General features: G+C 29.9%; 2 long non-coding RNA genes across 9 annotated transcripts; one reads left to right on the top strand and one right to left on the bottom strand.

Annotated features, from left to right (window-relative positions):
• Positions 1-2,496: 2,496 nt before the first annotated feature.
• On the bottom strand, positions 2,497-16,754 carry LOC124957514. 8 transcript variants are annotated; one of them, XR_007103624.1, is made up of 8 exons: positions 16,610-16,754; positions 16,443-16,516; positions 10,456-10,572; positions 9,946-10,087; positions 9,479-9,864; positions 4,487-5,191; positions 2,997-4,390; positions 2,497-2,932 (listed from the first exon to the last, which is right to left on the bottom strand). It is a non-coding gene; the product is annotated as an uncharacterized LOC124957514 (long non-coding RNA). The 8 variants fall into 8 exon arrangements; XR_007103625.1 differs by lacking the exon at positions 10,456-10,572; XR_007103629.1 differs by lacking the exons at positions 16,443-16,516; positions 16,610-16,754 and having other exon boundaries at positions 2,997-4,411; positions 4,487-4,591; positions 4,724-5,191; positions 10,456-10,688.
• Positions 16,755-19,368: 2,614 nt separating this feature from the next.
• Positions 19,369-22,299, top strand: LOC124957521. Its single transcript, XR_007103647.1, has 4 exons — positions 19,369-19,665; positions 19,829-20,136; positions 20,456-21,208; positions 21,300-22,299. It is a non-coding gene; the product is annotated as an uncharacterized LOC124957521 (long non-coding RNA).
• Positions 22,300-22,470: the final 171 nt, after the last annotated feature.

Below are 22,470 nucleotides of genomic sequence, written 5' to 3'. Positions count from 1 at the left end.
AACAAGTGTCGGCAAATAGCCGTTCAAGCCTTTTTACCGTTTCGGACGAGTGTCAACATATAGCCGCCAAATTTACACACTGTAGCTGTCGTTCATTTGTCCTCCTAAACGATAAGATACGCATGGGTATACTAACCTAAGAAAACAAATAGCCTCTCAATGAAATTTGAAACTCTGTAGTGATGAAGTCATATCTTGCACATAGGTGATTGCTTCGAACTATACCATATAAAATTCGAATATAAAAGGTCTCATATGTAAACATGACTAAATTTGTATATTTATGATATTGTTATCATGAAAAAGTTATTTAAATAAAGCTATAGTTTTTCTAACGTACAGGTAAGACGTGGACAAATTCTTTACTGCGTGCTCCTATATCTGTCATCCACACCGACGCTCGCCCGTCGGGCGGCTTCGTCCGCAAACGGTTAACTATTTTCGATATATAGTAGATGCAAATAGACTATGACTTCCAGCAGCTTTGGCTAAAATCTCTAGAAGAGTCAAAGGAAGAATAATTCTGTTCGTGTTCCCGGCATCTTTTCCGTCTCCTTTCTTTTCAGGGTCTTTCTTGTCCTTTTACTTTAGGTTACTTTTTACTTTTGGTTTCCTACGTGTGCGATTGGTGACTCTGAGGCGTATTTATTATGTGTCTGCTGGAGGAAACGTAACAGTCACGACGAGATCGCCACAGACACTCCCTGAGTGAGTTTCTGCGGGAAGTTTGAAATTGACTTTACGAGTGTAAGTTCATTTAGAATTACCTGTAATGGAACCCCAGTGATTTGGTTGGGTTTGTTGATCTGGTTGGTCATCGTCAGTTTTGTTTATATATGCAGGCTTCAATCTGTCTGTTTAAATATTTTTTTCTTCTCCGTTGATGTTAATTTTGAAAACTCGGTCACTTATTTGGTCCTCATATATACCAATGTACAGTTAGTGGATTTTTCACGTGATTACAGTTTAGGAATATATGAGAACAGGTGTCCAGGTCATTTAGAATAAAGATCCTGACTTTATTATGATGAGCAGTCAATGTACTTCTAAGCCCAAGCATGAATTTTGATTCTCCAAAAAGATTTTTGGCTTAGATTGTTGTTCAGCAGTGACGCAAATTTCATCTGGTAAATAGAAACCATATAGCATGTCAGTTAGGGTGTCTTGGTGTCAGGTTTAAAGCTGATTCTTAAGCCCAATAATACTTTAGGTAAGTATTGTGTATCGTAATGACAGGTCCAATGTACGTATAGAGCAGTAATGATGATATCTTTTGTCATGTCCTTCAGAGGTATAGCTACAGGTGAAACTATCTGATGAAACGATCAGTAATCGTTAACCCTTTCTCGACGGGTGCAGTTTACATAGACAGTAACTTGGTGCACCAAAGCGGTTGATGCCGCTTAAATACGACAGCCATTTTTTGGCCCACGGAGGCTGACAGCGCTTATACACGGCAATCATTTATTAGTTTATAGCGGCTGACGCCGTCTAGATACGGCAGTCAGTTTATTGGTTTACAGATGCTGCCGCTAACAATATACGGCAAAGACTTTATTGTCAGAGAAATAAAGAATTTTTCTCGATAAGAGTATTCTATGCGAATAAAGGCAACATAACATTATTTTGCTAAAAATTCGAAAAATTCTAAAGATACGAAAAAAGTGCATTTATTTTCTGTAAGTATATGGTGTATCAGATTCATATAATTTATAATAATCTACAAGAAATAAAGTGTACCGAATCGCTTAAAATCTCTAATTTCACTTTTTGCTCTTAATGATAATAAATATTCTAAGTTTTAGAATATTTATCCATTTTGAAATGGAATATAATAATGGGAAACAACGGAAACAGGTGAGCGAGACTGATTCGGATAGTTATGATGAAAACAAATCTTATATAAATACATCACTAAGTAAAATAAGGTAATTACATTTACTTAGTACATTGAAATCTGATGAAACTGAAGATGTTAATTAACAAAGCATCAATCCGAATGATATCAAATGGACCTCTCAAAATTGTGAGCTCACCATTCATGATTTTACAAGACAACAATCAGGAATTCAAACAGACATATCTGATACTTGGAAAATTTTTTCGATTTTTCAAATTATTCGTATCTCAGGAATTGAAAGATTTCATTGTTGAAAAAAACAACTAATCAATGGAGAAGAAGAGATAATAGTAATCCTGAACCTGGGACAAAGACGAACTGTACTGTTTTATCGCTGTTTGCTTACTAATGTCTAGAGAGAAGAAATTATCAATTGATGAATATTGAAGCAAAAATAAATTATTGCGAAGTGACATCTTTTGCAAAATTATGAGTAGAGATCGCTACAAAGTGTTACTGACAAAGTGTTACTGCGCTTTCGCGGAAGACAACAAAGTTTGGAATAGGTGTGCCGTCGCGAAAGAATTAAGGAATATCAGTGGTGTTTGACCTTCAGTAGAAAGGTGATGTCCAAATGAATATTGTTAAAGCGGTTATCAAGTATGTCTATGTGGATTGGCTTGATCTTATTGTGACGGTGAATTTTTCCTCTTTGGCAAGCAAGATATTCTTTAGACCATTTGAGTGCATCCTTAAGGATCACGCCAAATGTGAGGCAACATGATCTGAACTGCCTGAAGTATACAGCAAGGATAGTTGATCATGCCGAGAAATCTGCGAAGTTCAGCGATAGTTTTAGGTTTCTGACATCCTTTAATGGCATCAACTCGTTCGCACGTCGTAATGTAACCATGTTCATTAATGGTATAGCCCAGGAAGTTTATTACTCTTTGGTTGAACAGTAAGTTTTTGAGATTGATAACGACGTTGTTGTCTTTTAAGCGTTCAATGTGTATGTGTTCCAGATATTAGTCTTCATCGTCCGAGAATACCAGAATGCAATCCACGTAGACGAAGACGAAGTCCAAGTCTCTGAAAAATGCGTCCATAAATCGTTTGTACGACTGGATGTGATTTTTTAGACAAAAAAGCATACCTAAGTACTCAACCCAAGGTGTTATAATAGCAGTTTTTCAATGTTGTCCACGTGTATAGGTAGTTGTAGATATACTTCTTCGCAGTCGATTTTGCTGTAATGTTTTCTATCGTGTATACACAGAAAGTTTGAGCGGAGAACTATATGTCAGGATTAGTAGCATCATTGAGTTTACTGTAGTCACCGCGCGTTCTCCAGGTGTTGTCTATCTATCGTATCAGATGAATAGGATTGGCGTATATTCTGCTGAATGATTCCGGAGTTCAGAAGTTCTCTGATTTGAGTTTGTGCCGCCGCTGCCTTTTCACCTGCTAGTTTACGTGCTCGTGCAGTACGACTAATGGACCATGCGTAATAATTTTGTGCGCAAATGGACGTGCTTTTAAATTTCAGCATGTCTTGCTAATCGACCAAGTGATTTCAACGAATTGTTTTAAAAGTTCGGCATACTCAGTGGACAAATCTGAACTTATAGATGAGATGCCGTAATGCTGTGCTTCCAATGCATTACCTTTTGACAAGAGATGAGACACTATATCTATCAATAGTTGGTATTTTATATCAATCAAAAAGTAAATTAAGAAATCAGTACCGATGATTGCTATTTCAGTCTGCGATGATAAAGGACCAGCAAAAATCTCTGCGGAGATTTAAATCAAGGTTGATAATTTTAGTGCCGTATATTTGTAATGAAGTTGCAGCATAAAGTGTGAGTCGGTATTTCTATTTTTATGAAACTTTTTTGCAGATATTATGGACACGACCGATCCAGAGTCAATCAAGAATTTCTGTTTGATAGTGTAGTCCGAGCTCTTTTAGTCTGGAGTTGCTGTCTTTTACTGCTCTTACAAATGACAGCGACGAATTAGTTTCCCTAATTTGTTGTTGTCAGGTTGTCATAGAAGCGAATTTATACGGTAAAAGGCAGCGTTTTGCTTCTCTGCCAAAACTTTGGTGATAATAGGAGATTCTATTACGAATAGGTGTCGATGATCTTGAACTGGTGCGATTATGATGCTTCGGAGATTGCCAAGCTTGCAGTTTTTGGTTTTGTTGTTGCAGTAGAATCAATTGTGATATGAACTCATTGAACTCCATCACAAAAGATTTTTTAATATCTATGAACTTCGAGTCAATGTCATAAAGAGTCGGTGATGCAAAATAGCGTGTAAAGATTGCCATACATAACCTGGTTATTCTGTTGAACGTAAGGCATCAGCTTGTAAAAACGGCCCGCATACTCGGCTATAGCATCAAGTGGAAGTTTACTTGTGGTAATCAGATAGGGTTTGATATATGTTGGTATTCGTTCAAGCCAAAGTTGTTGCAATATGGTATCATCAGCGTAACCATCAGCCAATTCGCGTATTTGTCGCAGTAGCTGAGAAGGTGTTCTATTTGGGAGCATTGACTCACTAAAAAATTTCTTTGTTTTTGTCTAAAATCAGAGAGTCGTGAGACTACCTCGTTTCTTAGAGCTTTATATTTACCTGTAGCGAACTCCTGTTGTATCACGTCTGAAATCAGGGCCTCAAGGACCGTCAGGTATTTTACTTTATCATCAACGATTCCAAAAGTAGTGAATTCAGCCTCAGCTATGATGAACCAGAGATCCGGTCGAATTTTGGTGAACGCCGCAAATTTAAGTTTACTCATCGAATAATATTTGTCATGCAATATACTGTTATAGCCTGGTGATTGATTATAATTGTACAGGTTCTACATACCAGAAGTATTGCCTGCTATTGTTCCTGTTATTGACGCTGGTGCGATGGAAGAAGCTGTCGCAATGTTTCGTGGCGTCATTTGTCCGTTGTTATTTTGATTTTTTTGTTCAGAATGAGTTCCTTTGTCATCTGTATCTTCTGTGTTTAACTTGCCGTTGTTACTGATTCATGGATATTGGATTCAAGTTCACGCTGAATTCTGTTGTATCACGTTTGAAATCAACTCGATCATGTCTTGATCGAGGGCCTTAGAGACTGTCCGATATTTCAGTCTGTATGTATACTGTTGGCTCCTAACATGGCGTCCGATGTTCGTGATTCTTTTTCAAGTGTTATGAACATGAGGCATGAATTTTATGATGAGGCAGTATGGCTGACACCGATACATTTTTCCTTTTGTAGGAACTCTTGATGCACAAAGATCACGTCGAGGTCATCAATTGTGATCAAATTATTGCTGACATCCCACTATGTGGAAAGAACTTCGAACATTAAGTAACAATATTGATAAGAATAATGATAAAGTAACAAAAATAAGTACAAAAACTTAATTCAAATGACTCTGGAATGAAAACACGAATTAATCGATTTGCTACTCCATTAGACTATTTCGAGCTATTCTTTTCCGAAGAATTTATTGATTTTAATTGTTGAAAAAACAAATCAGTTGAAAAAAAGAATCTGACATAAGATAAAAATTCTGTGTTCATTTATAAAACTTTATGAACAAGTAGCAACTCTGAGTGAGATTTATTGTTTTTTTGTACTTAGGTTATTAATGTCGTGAGTTAAAAAATTATATTACTCCGAATGTTAGACAAAAGGTAAATTTTTGCATATTAACATTTTCGAACGTATTATAAATAGATATATATAAATAGATATATATAAATATTTCTCGTGCGAATGCTTTATTTCATTGAGATTAGTGTTAGGCTAGTAAAAATAAGAGAATTGTATAATAATCTATGCCTTTCATTTCAAAATAATTTTAACCCGTTTTGTGACATATGCATCGATAAAAGTTTATTATTATACAAGGGTAGGTTATCGTTCAAACAGTATATTCCATCCAAACGGTATAGATTTAACCTCAAATCTTTTATATTCTGCAACTGTAAAAATGGATACGTTTCAAATTTTATTATATATGCAAATAGGGATTCGGAGAAAACAAAAATAACAGAAAATTCTTACGAAAAATTAGATGAAATTGTATTTTCATTATTAGAACCATATGTAGGAAAAAAGCACACTTATTTATTAATAACTGGTATATTAGCCTGACTTATATTAGCCTGACTAAGTGTTCGCTTGTCTCCACAATAATTCAACAAATGCACTGTAAAACAACATACAAGAAAGGATATGACTATCATAAATGAAAAATTAAAGGCACGTGAAATATGTTTTCGATCTTTGCCTAATATGTTATCGCTCAAATGGCAAGGCAAATGCAAAGTATAAATGCTAATCACTTTCCACTTCGCAGATTTTATAATCACAAAAAGATTAAATTATCGAATGTAGCAAGTTATCCAAAAAACAGTCTTGCATAGTGGACTATACTGCAAATATGGGCACGGTAGATAATAGAATAGAGATACAGTAATAACTAACGTTGAATCCATCAATAAAAATACTAAACGGTACAAAAAATAATTTTTCTTTTACATGATGTGACTGTTTGGAATGCATTTTGTTTGTACAAGATGAAAAAGTGACAATGCATGCATTTCACCTTCAATTACTAAAATATATAGTCAAAAAACATAAGACGTTAAACAATAATTATAGCAATCATGATAAATCTACTGCCTATCAGTCATAATGATTAACAGATAAATATTACCCGTCATTCTATAAAATTATAAATAGCAAGAAAACGTTGCGAAATTCTGTAAGGTGCTCAAAAAATGATATAAGAAGATCACGGTACGAATGTAAAGATTGTGATATGTGACTCTGCGTCGTTCCTTGTTTTATCATATATAATTATACTATTAATTAATAAAGTATATTTCAAACTTTTTACATAAAAATGTATAAGTAAATTATAATTTATTCCTTTATAACTCTACTCCGATTTAATGTCATAGTAAATAGCGTCATGCACAGTTTACGCGCAAGTCCTTTGGAAGTATGCTATACAATCCCGCGGAAAGTCCTGTCGTAACTAAAAGTTTAAGAAATTACAGAAGTAACAAGAGAGGAAGATTAATACCAGAAAGAAATATTGATATCATGAAACTTACAAACTGAAAATTTGCACAATCCATGTTTGGAATCTGTACAAGCGCAAATATTTCTAATTTCTCTCCACCTCCTTAGCAAATAGAACACGGATCAAATATATTGTGTTGTTCGGAAAGTAATTTCGTTTTTTTCCCAACAGAAGCATTATTTATATTTTTAAGCAGCTAACTCCATGCTAAACTATATTATTATTATATATTTTGACACCTAACATTTAAAGGAGTATTTGTAAACAATTCTGTTTGATTCTGTGCAATTGTTTTTTCTTGATGTCGTATCAAAAATGAAAAATCAAAAGCAGCATTTTTGGCATATTTTGATTTTTTATTACCAAGAAGGTAAAAATGCAGTTCAAGCGAGAGAAAAGTTATGTGACATATATCGAGAAGACGTCTTAACGGGACCCCAGTGCTAAAACTGATTTGAAAAATTACGTTCCAGCAATTTTGATATTGAAAATGCATCATGTTCTGGAAGGCCAATTGAAGTTGATAAAGACTAAAAATAAAGGTACTGCAAACTGCCCAATAATAACACATGACATCGCTACGAAATTAAATCTGTTGTATTCGACCATTTATAATTACGTGAAACGACTTGATTTTGTTTTAAAGATCAATATATGGGTTCCATATATTCTTATAGAAAGAGATTGCTCCGTCGGATTATGATTTGCGACTCAAGCGTCAAAAAAATGATCCATTTCTAAAGCTTAATCATAACTGGAGACAAGAAATAATGGAGCAGAAGAGATGAGGTCGCTCAAAGTACTTCGAAAACCGATATTCATCAATAAAAGAGATGCTTTCTATTTGGAAGAATTATAAGGGAATTGCTTTTTTTAAACTTCTACCAAATAATTAATTCGGAAATGTTTTGTCACTAATAATTCGTTTTCCATCTCGGCAATTTAAGCCCTGCCAAGATTTAAAATCACAATGGACCAATGAAAAGATTTCTTACAATCAATAACTATCAAATTCATTGCAACAGGAAATTATAATGCAAAGCATTCAAGCTGGGGATCAAAAATAACATCACGAGATAATAAACTAAATCCATATTTACATAACACTAATTTGAACATTTTCACTATCGATATGCCAATCTACTAGCTGCTAACTTATAATAAAACTCCTTATCTACTAGATTTTAACATCTTAAAAGCTTTAAACCCATTATATTTTAAAATTGAATCATGCTTAAAACTCAGCTCTGACTATTAAATTTTAATAATTACATACTGGAACAGATCAATTGTTTATTAAAAATCATGAATCCTGTGTAACGAAAAGACAAATTAAATGCTATTCAAAAAAATCATATAATTAGATCACATAGAAACAACACTTCACAAGGCACAAATTTATACCGATAGTCAATAATATTTATAGAAATACATTCTGCAAAGGCGTGAAAAAATATACCCTGAGGACTAGGTAAAAAATTAAATAATATGAAACATATTAGATCTATGATCTTATAAATAGAGACGTTGTCTCAATGAACACATTGTCCATATGCTACTTTCCATATATAAACAATTTACCTAATATCTATTACTGAGAAATTGTAAACAATATGGAACAAAAAAAAAGTTTTATACTTTGCTTCGAATTACAAAGAGACTGCATGACGAATCGCCAAAGAAGTATAAACAGATGTAAGAAATATGCGTCATATTCTGCAAAGAAGCAAGCTCATTAAATACAAACAATTAAAGTAATAATTTCCCTTAATTGGAAAGCATAAAGACGCCATTGAAGTTAGTACATGACCACGTTCACTGAATAAAAAAGTGGAGAAATGTAATTTTTTAAATTGACAAAACAAGATCTTAAGCTTAGCTAATAAAAACAGGCATGCATAATATAAGAAAATAATGAAAAAACATAATTGTAAATCCTAAAACAGAATTACTAATGATCATGCTCGCCAATAACTTATTGGAAAAATTATGAACAGTAACTTATGTCGATTCGAAACTTTCATAGCCAGCATAATGTAGGATTAGAAAAATGTTCATTTATATGTAAGTGTCGAAAGAATGGTAGAAATAATACTTTAACAACTATATTATATAAATTATGCAATATATTATTATATATATATATTGTATTTTGTATCATATATATGGTTATTTTGTACTCACTTTAATATTTTGCGTCGTATATTGTAAATTTAAATATTATAAAATTTGTAAGGTAAATTAAAGCAGAGCAGAGTAATTCAGTTATACCGAACATCGAATGTCAAGCAAATAAACGCGAGTAAGTTTGTATACCACGAGAGATAATAGACAAAAAGCACAAATAAATTAAATATAATGTATATTAATATATGATACAACAAGATAAACATATATAAAAATATTGAATAAACTTTATAAATATTGTATATATAAATAAAAATTCTTATATTATTATGTATGCTTATATGCTCATTATTATACTATATTATGCATATATTCTCATATATGTTTATGTATGCTTTACTTACCAAATTGTTAGAGTTCTTTTATCTGAGTCTTTTTCATGAACAAACATTACGGCATAGAAATAATTTCGATTATTCGAATATACATCATCTATCTTATTATCGCTATATTTTACTTATATTTTTCTCAATTCCTGATAGAAATGTGTATGTAAATTGTGTAATTACATTTTCACTGATATAAAATTCACTCGAAAGATTATGTAAGACATTCCGTTTTTGTATTATACTCCGATAATTTTTGCTTTTCATTTCCCAAAATTCGGAAAAATATATCCATCATGAAATCTATCTAAGTATCCCTTCCTTCGCTCAACTCTTTTTTTCCATTATCTTTAGCGCACGACTTCTCATAAAATATTTTGGACATCGTTGGAAGTTAGAAATAACTATGCGAAAGAAGAAAAAACTGTTTACATTACACGTTGTTTCGCTATCTGAAAGCAATTACGGCAATTAGTTCAACTTACCAGTTATTATTTAAGATATGTTTACGCATATTTTGTTACACATGTCACAAAAGTTTCTCTTGCAAGAAATGTTGCAAGTTACTTGCTAGTGCATCCGCGACATATCCGTTGCCGTATCAAAGATAGAAGAAAGGGAGATAACCTAAAAGTAGTGGTTTAGTAATATAGAAAAGTATAATAGTAGTAGTAGTAGTAATTGTGTTAGGTTTAGGTTAGGTTAGAAATACGACGACGTATCATAATACAAAATTAATGTAACATGAAGCAAGTGACGTAGTAGAGTAGCAGTTTTATATGTTGTATCTTTCAACATGTTTTCCAAGGTTTCTAATTTCACCATATAAATTTTGTTAAATTTTGTTATGGAGATAAGATATTATTCTTGCAAAATTTAAGTTCCTTATAAAGTCAAATCGCTTTATATTTTTTTAATTTTTGAAACACAAATATAGAAGATATGCATTTATTGGAGAAATGTTTATCATTATGAAAAAAATTGCCAGTACCCACCAAAGACTTCTCTTAGATGAATAATTGGCGATATATATGTAAAGAAAGTATACTTTCTTTAGGTAGATTTGCCCCGTCCTTCCTATGTCTTTTATTATCTACAAATTCTTTTGTTACCTACAAATCGAGACGTTAAGAAGTGGGAGAGACACAGGCAGTAAGAAATAGAAAGCCACGAGAGAAGTAGCACGAGAGTGTGGTGTGAAATTTAACCAATGTAAATAATAAACGTAAATTGTCGTTTCTTTGTTAGAGAAACTTATTTTCGCTTATTACCTCACCTTGTCTATTCGATTTATTATATATATATATATATATATATATATATATATGTTATATATGTATATATATCCATATATATATATCCATTCTTATATATATATATATATATATATATATATATATATATATATATATATATATATATATATATATATCCATTCAATAACAAAATGCAATTAAGTCAAAGTTGATTTAACATCTGTATTGGTAAGAAGGTACAGGAAAACAGTTTATGAAGTGTTTAAAAATCAAAAAGAATAGTTTTTCTTGAATGTTCAATTTCTTTTATTTAAATTATTTTAATTGAAATGTTATGTATATATATTATCTAATATTACTTAATACATTGACTAAAACTTGTATTTCATGAATGTTTAAATCATTAAAATTTCTTTCATATTTCTTTTTGTAAACTGTTATTGAACTATGTACAAAATTTTTAAATATAGTTTTAGGATAGTATAGTCAAGAACAGGGAGTTAACGTGACTCTTTTTTTACATGGTTGTTATATATATATGTAAAGAAAGTATACTTTCTTCAACCTTCTGTCCTTTGTTATTTACAAATCAAAATCTTTTGTGACCTACAAATCGAGCCGATAAAATTTGGAAGAGAAACAGGCAGTATGAAAGATAACAGAAGAGAAAGGTAACACAAGTGCTAATATGAAAATTTATAAAAGATATTAAATAAAATATAAACAAAGTGAACAATAAACTATTAATAAACTATTAATAAAAAATGGCTGTTTCTTTGTTCACAGAGAAACTTATTTTCGTTTATCACTTCACCTTACCTAATCGAGATATTATATATATATATTTAAAGAAAGTATACTTTCTTACGTTAGATTTGCCGCGCTTCTCATGTCCCGCCCTTCCATTGTCTTTTGTTATTTACAAGTCGAGCCGCTAAGATTTCGAATAGAAACCGACATCAGGAAATAAAACTTAGGCAAGAGAACAGCACGAGAGGTTACAAAGAAATTTTATAAAAGATAATATATTAAACAAAATTTAAGTAGGGTGAATAATAAACGTGAATTATCGTTTCTTTGTTCACAGAGGAACATATTTTCGTTTTTCACCTCACCTAATAGATACGATAAATTATATATATATATATAAGCAATACACAGAACAGAAATTCGATAGAATGCTTCTTGGAAATATCGGTTGTCTGTTCTTGCCCTTTTTGCTAACCTTATCACAGATGAAGAAATAAAGTTTAATATATATAAATAACAATCACATAAACTATTATATGTGCAAATAGCTTAAAATGAAGCAAAATATTGCAACCTGATTATACTAACACAATTACTTAACCATAACTGTTCAAATTTTATAGCTAATGCATAATTCAATGATACCAATGAAGTGTGTTATTTATTAATGATCAAAATATAATTCATGAGAGTAAGAAAGATTGTTTAGAAAACTGTAAAAATTCGAAAAAGTACATTTTCATCCTTATCACGAAGTCCTTCAAATCAAATTATTAACCTCCACATAAATTGTTACAGAAAGTACGATACTTTCCATATTCTCTGGATACATTAGAAAAATATTAACGATACATTTGAAGAAAAAGAAGTAAAAAATATAAATGAACAATTATTAATACCTAATTGATAACTTGGAGATAGTTTTTTTGATGAGAAACATTCTGATTGTAAAATTGTTCAGATAACAGTTCATTTTATTTGTAATATTTATAAATATAAAAAAAATCTGGAATAGATAAACATGTTGCTATAATTTTTTGCGGTCATTATATGTGTACATGCACATTTGTCGTTTTTCGAGAATTTAAAATTGACATTGTTTTTACGGCTTAAAAAATTAATACAGATTCAATATATCTACTGTAAAACCTTATGAATTTTTAAATATTTATAAAGATGTCGGAGTATATTTTATTAGTGGGTTTCATACATATGTATATGTAATAGTACTATATTACCAGTTCACATAAATAGAAGTGGTAGTAAAAGAAAAGTAATAGAAAGATGTCCATTGTGCGCAGGATGTTTTACAAAAGCAATTACTTTATCTCCACATGTGTTTTAGCCATATATGTAGTGCTATATTGCCAACCCCCATAAATGAAAGAATTGTCAGTGAAGCGAAACAAGAATTTACTTAGTCAATTGAGCGCAAAATGTTATATGCTGGAAATTTAATATGAAGTTGAATTATACAAATGTTGTGGACACAGCTAAGAGCAGAATGGAACATAGTATATAAATGAAATTGTAAACTGTTCTTATGTAAAAACGGTTTTCTATAAATGAATAAGTTATTAAATATTATAAAATATATTAAACTAGTTTTGGAAATAATTTATTAATAATAAGTGAGTAATAGTAAAGCAATTTAATAAAAATAATAATAGGTAAATAATATTCTTTTACCAGAGATTGATCTTAAAAAACCTAAATTCGATCTGATAGATAAATAAATTGGGGAAAGAATGAGGCAGTAGGCAGAGTATTAGAATAAATATTACAAGCTTCTATAAGTGGTGTACGTACAAGTGTGGCTTCACGTACCAATGAGTTAGTTGGACAATTTTCAGTAAGAGAATAGAGAGCTGTTTGTAGACTCTTTGATTTTTTAATAAAATCTTGCAAATTTATTAGATTCTTTATTAAATTCAATATACAGATTTATTAACTGATCTATGAACAGTCTCACAAAATGGAAAATATGGACTTATTACTTACTAATTACTCATTATTCTTATTGGTTAATGATTTTACAGATTGCGAAATGACGACTTATTAGCTAATTACCAACTTACCTAATGACTAAATACAAAATTCGAAGCGAAGAATTAATCATGGACTTATTAGATCTCTAATTTTTAGGTATTACAGAATGAAAAGTCTCTTCTGGTTTTCTCCCCTTCAGATGCATCTAGCTGATTACTTATGAAATTTACCGAGGATAAAAAGTTTGCTTCCTATTGGATGACAATATTATTTTTATGATTCTGGTCTATACTTTCATAAGAATTCTACTACATCAAAAAGCAAGATCTGGCTAACACCAAGATTTACAGAATTTATCAAAAAACATATTTGCAAGGAAAGATGGAAGAGATCTAAACTGATTTATGTCTGAGGAGGTGAGAGTTGGATGCATGATTGATTTAAGGGTGTAATAGTTATAAAGTGTTCACAACAATGTGGCAGGAAAGTGAGAATTTACTGAAAATGTTCAAAGGCATCGATTTACTTCCTGTTCTAAGACAGTCCTATGCATTATACTATAGACAGCATACATACTATAGACTGGTATAATGGAGAACAACGTTTCCTAACAAAAACACATAAATTTTCTTTAATGGTAACTCATATCTCTTTACCAATCATAGTTGGCTTATAAAAAAATGCCCTCTTTAAGCATTACGCTGTATATCTACGATGATCTAGTATAGTAATAAGATGTATTAATCATATAATCGTAAGTAATATTCGATAAGAAATTAAAAATGATCTGGATTCTCATATTTCTTTGGTACCAAAAGTAAAATAATAACAATTAAATCGAAATCATAATTTTAAATAAGATTTTCTTACAAAATTTTATATTATTAATTAATAAAATGTACCATTTATATATTTCAGAAAATTTCGATCCTTCAATTAAATTAATCGGACATATAATTATATATTTATTATTCACGCTTACGATATAACATCGAAACTATATGATATCGATATCAAGACCTCAGAAGGATATAAGTCAAGCTTGTAAATTTAACGAGTATCCAAATGGTAGCCAGAAAATCCGCTTGAAAATTTTGTGAAAAACTACAAGAATAATAAAATGACATCGTTTTAATAAAAATTGATTATTCGTTTTTCTACCTTTCTAAAAAATGTTTGTGATGTGATGGCTAATTTTAAACCTAATTATTAGCATACTCTTAACTTCATTTATTTTGTTTAAATTCTTTGATCTTATTAGTTAATTATCAACGTCGTTATTATATCATATATTTACATGTATAACAAATTATATATTCTTGAAGCAACCACGAAAGAAAATGCAAAGTATCAATATGCTTGGTATCCAACAAGTTTACAAATCTTTGTTAATTCGAGGAAATGAATTTCTAAATAAATCCAAAGACTTTTAAACTCTTTGAAACTGATATATATATACATATATATATGTATGTATATATATATATATATATGTATATCAGTTATATATATATAAGTATAAAGCATCATCAAAATAAGGGGAAAAAGATAAACACAGATATACTGGAATAATTATAAAATTTGCTAGAACTTCGCGTTACACCCGGAGACGGAACTTTGCTCTCGAGTGGAAATTACAACATTCATCCGGTCCTAACTGTTTAAAATTAAATATTGGACCACACAGAAAAACGTGTACTACTTGCCTACCAATAATCTGTATTTAAAAAATAGCAAAAAGATCATTCCTACACGCACACTCCACGACTGTCTCTCATACCACCAGAGTGCAAAGACAAATAGGAAGTATGCCCTGAGGCACTTGCGGTACCCTAACTCAAGCACGTATGATTCTTAATAAATTAATAAGGAGTACGTACCAATTGCTATAATCGATTGTCAAGGGTAAAGATTATTGCGTAAATGACTAAAGCAAAAACTACCAGTACATACTACAATAGTATATATGCACCCTAGTAATATACGAGTATTTTCATGCAATATGTTCAAAACGATATAAATAATAATATATTAATATAGTAGTAGCACAAATAATTAATTAAACCGATGAAACAAGAAGATCCTATCCTAATCTAATAAAAATACGAATGCACAATTGATATAGACAATTAAAAATATGCCACTTGCGAATAAATACAAAAGAGGAATTGCTTATGATCATGCTCGTCAATAACTTATTTAAAAAATTACAATCAGTAACTTGTGCTGATTCGGAGCACTTTCATCATCATGGTATGATTGAGCACTGAAGGTATTTTAAATTTGTTCACTCACTATTTAAGAAGTTCTGCGATGGTTTCAAAACACTCGTCCACGATGTAAGCAAAAATTAAAAGAGTATGGATCCATAGAAAGTTGAAAACAATGTAGTTCGATATATAAGTAAGTTAAAAATGAAATAGCTCAATTTCGTCATAATGATGATCAGTAAAAAGACAAACAAATTTTTATTAAATTTAAATTAATAGAAAAATTGTGAAATTATTAGGTATGAAATTTAAAAATTTACTTAGTAATATTCTTTTATAAAAGAAAATGTATTTATCATTCGATTATCTTCATTGATGCACTGACTCTACTATGTGAATAGTGTGATAATATAAAAAGAAAAATAATTTTAAACTTTACAGGAACAAATCATAACTCTGACTGACTGCTTTGCTCGCAGTCGATTTAATTGCATATGATACTAAACCTTAAATCGCGAAACATGAACGAAATTAAATTAACGAACGAAGGATCCTTCTAATTCATGATTATTATATTATTTAAACAGTACAACACTATCACCCGCATGATTGCATTGATTATTTGAAAAAAAAAAAGAAGAAAAAAGAAAGTTATTAGTATAATAATGAAAGATTTTTTAATGAAAAATTATAATAATGAAAGATTTTTTGAAAGATTTTTATAATTAAAGATTTTTTGAATTATGAAGGAAATATTTAAAAAAAAAATTTACTTACTAGTTTTTGCTGATCCTTTGCACGATGAGCATTCTGCCTCAGAACGATAACGAATGATTCTTCTTTTATTGAACCTGAAAAAAGGAAACAAAATTATTAGTATCATTGTTATATAATAAAAAATTATTAAAATTATTAAAGAAAAGTCTAAAAAGAAATTTACTTACCAGTCTTTGTTGATCTTTTGCACGATGACCTTTCTGTCCTAGGATCATGAAGAATATGTATCAACACTGACTCTACATCGCGAATTTATATTGCATCTAATTTTATTTGATCAGATTATTTTTAAAATAAATCAAACGGGTTACGAATAAATATATATATATATATATATATATATATATATATATATATATCGACTGATATATTGGAAGAGGATGTACCTTAGAAAAAAATCTACTAATTATCTGTAATTATGCAAAACGACAAAATAACTCGTTACAACGTCGAAGATGACGAAAGAACCACTAATAGGGAACTGAAATAACTCCTGTAATTCGATTATTTCATATTACTGCGGATACAACGCGAGTCAATGCAAATATTATTATTATATTTATTTAGTTAAAAACAATAAGAACATGTAAAAAAAAAATATGTGAAAACATCAAATGTAATTAATTCGAATTGTAAATGTAAAGAAAAATTTTGTTTCCTAATTAAATTTTAATATAAATATAGAAATATAAAATAGACTCACACATGAGTAAACGCGTATGCAGAACATCCGTTCTATATTACGCGCGAAATAATGAATAATTATTAAATCCAATAATTGGAATGATTTATCTATTTACGTATTTCTCTATTTAGGCACATCTATAATACGTTTCTACATGTATTTGGGGAAGAATAATACTTTGTCGAATTTTTATTTATAAATATTGAATAATAGGTCATTTACAATTATAATTATGTGTATCATAATTTGGTAATAATTAGATGGGAATTGTTCGACTTTCGAAAAGGAGAAAATATATATACACAAACAACCACACACATATATGTAAATATCTAAATGTGAAAGGGTCAAAATTAATACATTCGTCTTCGAGAATAGAAAATATTTATATGGAAAATAATTATACGCGGACGAATGAACATTTTCCATAAATATTTTGTTTTCATATTTAGGAGCTTTATCTCTACAGGTATCAAATTGAATTGATTAATTTTCTCGTTTAGCTTGGACTGAAAAGGTATCCGTTTAGACAGTTTTAAAATTCTGTATCATATTTTTAACGTTTCGATATTTTAATATAATAGAAAAATTATAAGCTTTGTGAGGTTCATTGCACAGATGACATAATACGCATGAGCAACAATCCAATTAGTTTCTTTGCTAACGATGAATTAATCAGTTTGTATAACTTTGCGATATAGGCTGCAACCAAGTCTCGTCGTCTTGTAGGTGATTAGAATATTTTTTCAATTATACACTTATTTTATATATTAATCAATTGTTAAATGGACGACTTTCGCGCGTTAATGTTGACATGACATGGGATCCTTTCGTTTAACAAATATCTACGAAAATAAAATCGGCGTCTCTGCGTTTCCTGGTGTTTCTATTTTGAATTATCGTATCTTATATTTGCAGTGTCAGTACTTGTTTCATTTTTAACGTTTCTATTATTTTCATAAAAAATTAGTGGAAAATCGTCGTACACCAAATCGTGGCTTTTCGAAAGTAATGCCATTTTTTCATCGGGCTAATGCTTCATTTTTATCTCGTTTTTAAAGGTAAGTAATTAGTCTTAGGGAATAAGGATGACGATATCTATATGGTAGGTTTTGTGAAATTTCGGCAAAAGCTTTTGCTATTTACTGTTATTTTATTTCTGTCAATACTTTTCCTGTCAAATATGTAGTGTCATGCGGAAGATACAATCTGTTTTCATTGGAGAGGTTTTTCCTAGTAATTTCTTAGCACATCTTTTTCATTAACGCGAAGTATGTTGCGTGACAATTAAGTCGAATTATTGTATTTATAAGTGAACTTGGCAAAGTTTAAATGTGAAGTTAAAAATGTCTAAGATAATTGATAGAACGAAGAGAACACGTACAATTTTTCGATTTTTCTTTCTGATCTTATGTTTAATTCAAATACATGTATTATACGATCCTCGTGATTGGCTAATTTTTAGCGCTGATTAAGAACGTTGAGTAGTTAGTAATTGGTGTCCTAGGAATACATTGGTTGAACAATTGCGTATTTCCACATTGAGCTCGTTGATTGGACGGTAGGTGCGGGTTAATAGGATGATGTTGTTTGATCGATCTTATGAAATAATAATTTTGTCTGGTGTATTTTGTCGGAACGAATTTATTTCATTCATATAGGAATATTTAGCTGTATTTAAAAATAAATATTTGAGAAATAGGGTTTTCGATATTGCGAGGTAAGATGTGATTTAAGCTTTCATGTGGCCGAGTGAGAATATTTTTCTGTTTTTTTCCATTTCTAGTTCCTTTTTTGGGATGTTTGCAGTTTCTTTCTAGTATTTTACCAGCCTTGTTAATGATTCGAAATGAAAAAATGGAAAGGTTTAAATTTCGCCAATTACATAAACGGTAATGATCTTAAATGGATTGGACATATACTCATTTTTATTTATAAGAGAAAAATCTTGTTGAATTGTACGAGCGAAATTATAATATTCATTGGTACATTATCTTTCCTTCATATTAGCTTCTTTTTTAAGCAATCGAAGGAATGCTTTTAATGATTTTTTGATCTTTTGAAATTATACAATATGTGAGATTTAATTAAAGTTTAATAAAAGATTAAAAATTAAAAAAAAAAAGAAATAAAGAAAAAAAACTTGTCCAATTCAAACGCACTTTTTTCCAAATACGCTTATACTCTCCAAAACCATATATCAATATTTTTTACAAATGCAAACCTGGTGAAATAGTAGCGCTGTTGTCAATAAACGTCTAAGGTTAAATTAGCTTAAGGTTAAATTAGTTAAGGTTAAACATGATATTTAATGCTTATTTGAAAAATAGTTTGATAGATGCGTTTGATCCTATAATTTTTTCAAGTGATATGCTTTCGTTGTCTATAACAAAAATGTTGAGTTAATACCAATTTACAGAAAATCATTTGCATAACCATACTATCTACATATATATCATAAAATGATATCTTATTCATAATGTGTTTGTTGGGAATTATTCGATATCAACAACACACTATTTTTCTATTAACTGCAAGGTAATTGTTCTTTTTTAAATTATTATAAATAACTTTAGTAAAAAAATTGTATTTGACGTTACTATATATTTTTTTTCTATCAGTCATTTTCTTTGTATATTACTGCTAATATTGATCATCATTAAAGATAATAAATATAAAAATCGTAGGTCGTTTTTTTCAGGGAATCGTTTCTAACTAATCCATCCAAAGGAAAGAGTAATGTCGTCGTTCAATTTAAAAGAGATTTCAACGCCACGTTTAGGTTATCTATTAAACAGGAATACAAGAAGCAAAAGATTCTATCAAGCATTTACAAAATGAAAAGTTGATTGAAGTACATTATGAACAGGTCCAGTTAATATATTGAAGGTAAATATGAACGAAGCAATTAAACGAAGTAATAAGACAATAAAAAATAGTGATGGGCCGTAATCGCAATGGAAAGACTTTTTGGAATATTTATGTCCACAGTTATTGTTTTCTTTGTCAGTAAGTATGAAAACATTGATAAAAAGTATTTATAACTCTAGATTGATTTAGTCTTCAAGCTACTTGAGATGTAAAATTTGCTCGTATTAAAGTAAATCAATTTTACACAATAAAATTTTCTTCCTTTAAATGTTTATACAAATGATGTGGCAAAAAATACTCTTACTGGATCATAGGAACAAATATAGATATAAAATTTATTTATCGACCGACAGATATTTACCTAAATTTATTATATAACATAAACTTAGTTAATTGCGTGAGGGCACTGTTTTACAGGACCCATGCCATCGTTTCTATCACCTATTTTATCTTATAGTACTTAAATATACTACCATTGTCAATGATGGTGGGAGAGAAGACATTAATATATTAGGAAAACTCTTAAAAGAATTGAAGAAAGTATTATCTACAGTCAAGGACGTGAATTATTTAGAAAACGAATTAAAAGTAAAAATCTAAAACGATAAAGGATCGTTAATTGTATAAGCTCGTCACAAATAAGAGATAGATGGCAAAAAATAAAATAGATTAAGTTAACTACCTGGAAATATAACATTTTAGAGGAATAATCGAATCTTAACAGCAAAATCATGGAGAAACAACAATGAATTAAAGGATCATTCACAAGAGATTTTTCATCAGAGGTAGCTTCTCATTTTGTATTGCAGAAAAAATAGAAAATGTTCAATATTTAGAAGATCATCCTCAAATTATCGAAGATGAATTGCACAAGTAAAAATTAATACGCAAAAATTACATGAGCATAATGTAATCTTTTGATGCATAAGTATACTTTGAAAATGAATACTGTGAATTTCACAGTCATTTTGACAAGACGTTGAAAAGGAGCCGCCTGAAGAAAATAAAATATGGAAATGGAATAAAGGATTCAGACCAAATAATTTGGATTTAGATCATCGAAGAAAAGAGCCTTCAACAATATGGAACAAGCAACAAGGATGTTACCCAAAAGCGAGCCTCTTGTGAAAATCAAATTTAGCAGGAACAAATGATACGTCAGCTTACAGACTGCAACAGAGTATTCTAAGATATACACATCAATGAAAAAGTAAGAAGTAACGTTTTATATCAAAAGTCTAGCTCAGAATTGCGACAAATAGAAACACTGAATAAAATAAGCACCAAATCACACATTTCAGATAATCGAAAGGATGAAACTATTACACATATGTTATCTAATATTCAATCACCGCTTTGACGAAATAATAATGGAACGCAGAACGGTACTATGAAAAAGGATATTAATCAGCAACAACATAGTAATGACACAAACACATTTTGGTCAAAATCACTTGTCAGCTGATTGATTTTTAAACGTAACGGTTATTGAAATAACAATCGAAAAAAAGAAACTTATCCAAATTCACTTTTAGATTGCAATTAACAAGTAATATACTTTAATACGAACTTTAAATAAGCCAAACTTTTCATAAAGCTCACATCAGAAGATCCAAACATCTGAAAATTTCTAATAGCTTTATAGTCTACCATCAAAACATTTTTAGGATTGTATTCTTTAGGATCAATTATATCAATTACGCTGGATGGTGGACTTATATATTTATTTATCTTAGCGATATTCAAAATTTTATAAAGCGCTCTTTTGATCGCTTTCAAAAAAGAAATTGTGAAGGAAATATGAAGTACGAATGAATATTATAAATTCGCCCACACACTTTGACCAGATTTTTCTCTTATAAATGGAATTGAATATATCAAATATATTCAATTGATATACATATATATATATATAAGAGGGTGGAGATGTCAACAGGTGCAGTTATTGCTTGGTTTAATCTCTCGTCCCGCCCGATCCGCTTCTGGTCTCACCACTCTCTTTAGAAAAGACTATTTTTGTGACTAATTCGTCCTTATTGGCTGTTTTGCATTTTACACGAGTTGTTAAAATGACCCTCACGTAGTATTGGTCATTTTCCTACATTTTCATGCTTTTACTATTATTATTATTGTTATTAATGTTAACTTCGATTTGAAACTTATAGAAATTTCAACAAACAATTTTTTGGACGAACTTGCTTATCATCCGGAAAAAGAAAAAAACTTTGAAAAGTATAAATTTCGATAAAATGAAGTATTGAAGTGACAAATAATAGTAGTAATAATAATAATAATGATGATTATGATGATGATTATAATGATAAGAAAATTAAAAAATGAGAAAAGGAAATATAGAAAAAAAGTCGCGAATTTTTCATAAAATGGCTTTAAGCAATTAAAAATAATTTTTGTTTGAAATAATTTCTAATACATATTTATAGAAGTTAAATTAAAGTGTATGTGTAAGAGAGA

The sequence above is a fragment of the Vespa velutina genome, unplaced genomic scaffold (assembly GCF_912470025.1).
Source record: "Vespa velutina unplaced genomic scaffold, iVesVel2.1, whole genome shotgun sequence".
Classification (NCBI taxonomy): domain Eukaryota; kingdom Metazoa; phylum Arthropoda; class Insecta; order Hymenoptera; family Vespidae; genus Vespa; species Vespa velutina.
The sequence above is the reverse complement of the archived record's forward strand: the minus strand, read 5'-3'. Positions and strand labels throughout refer to the sequence as shown.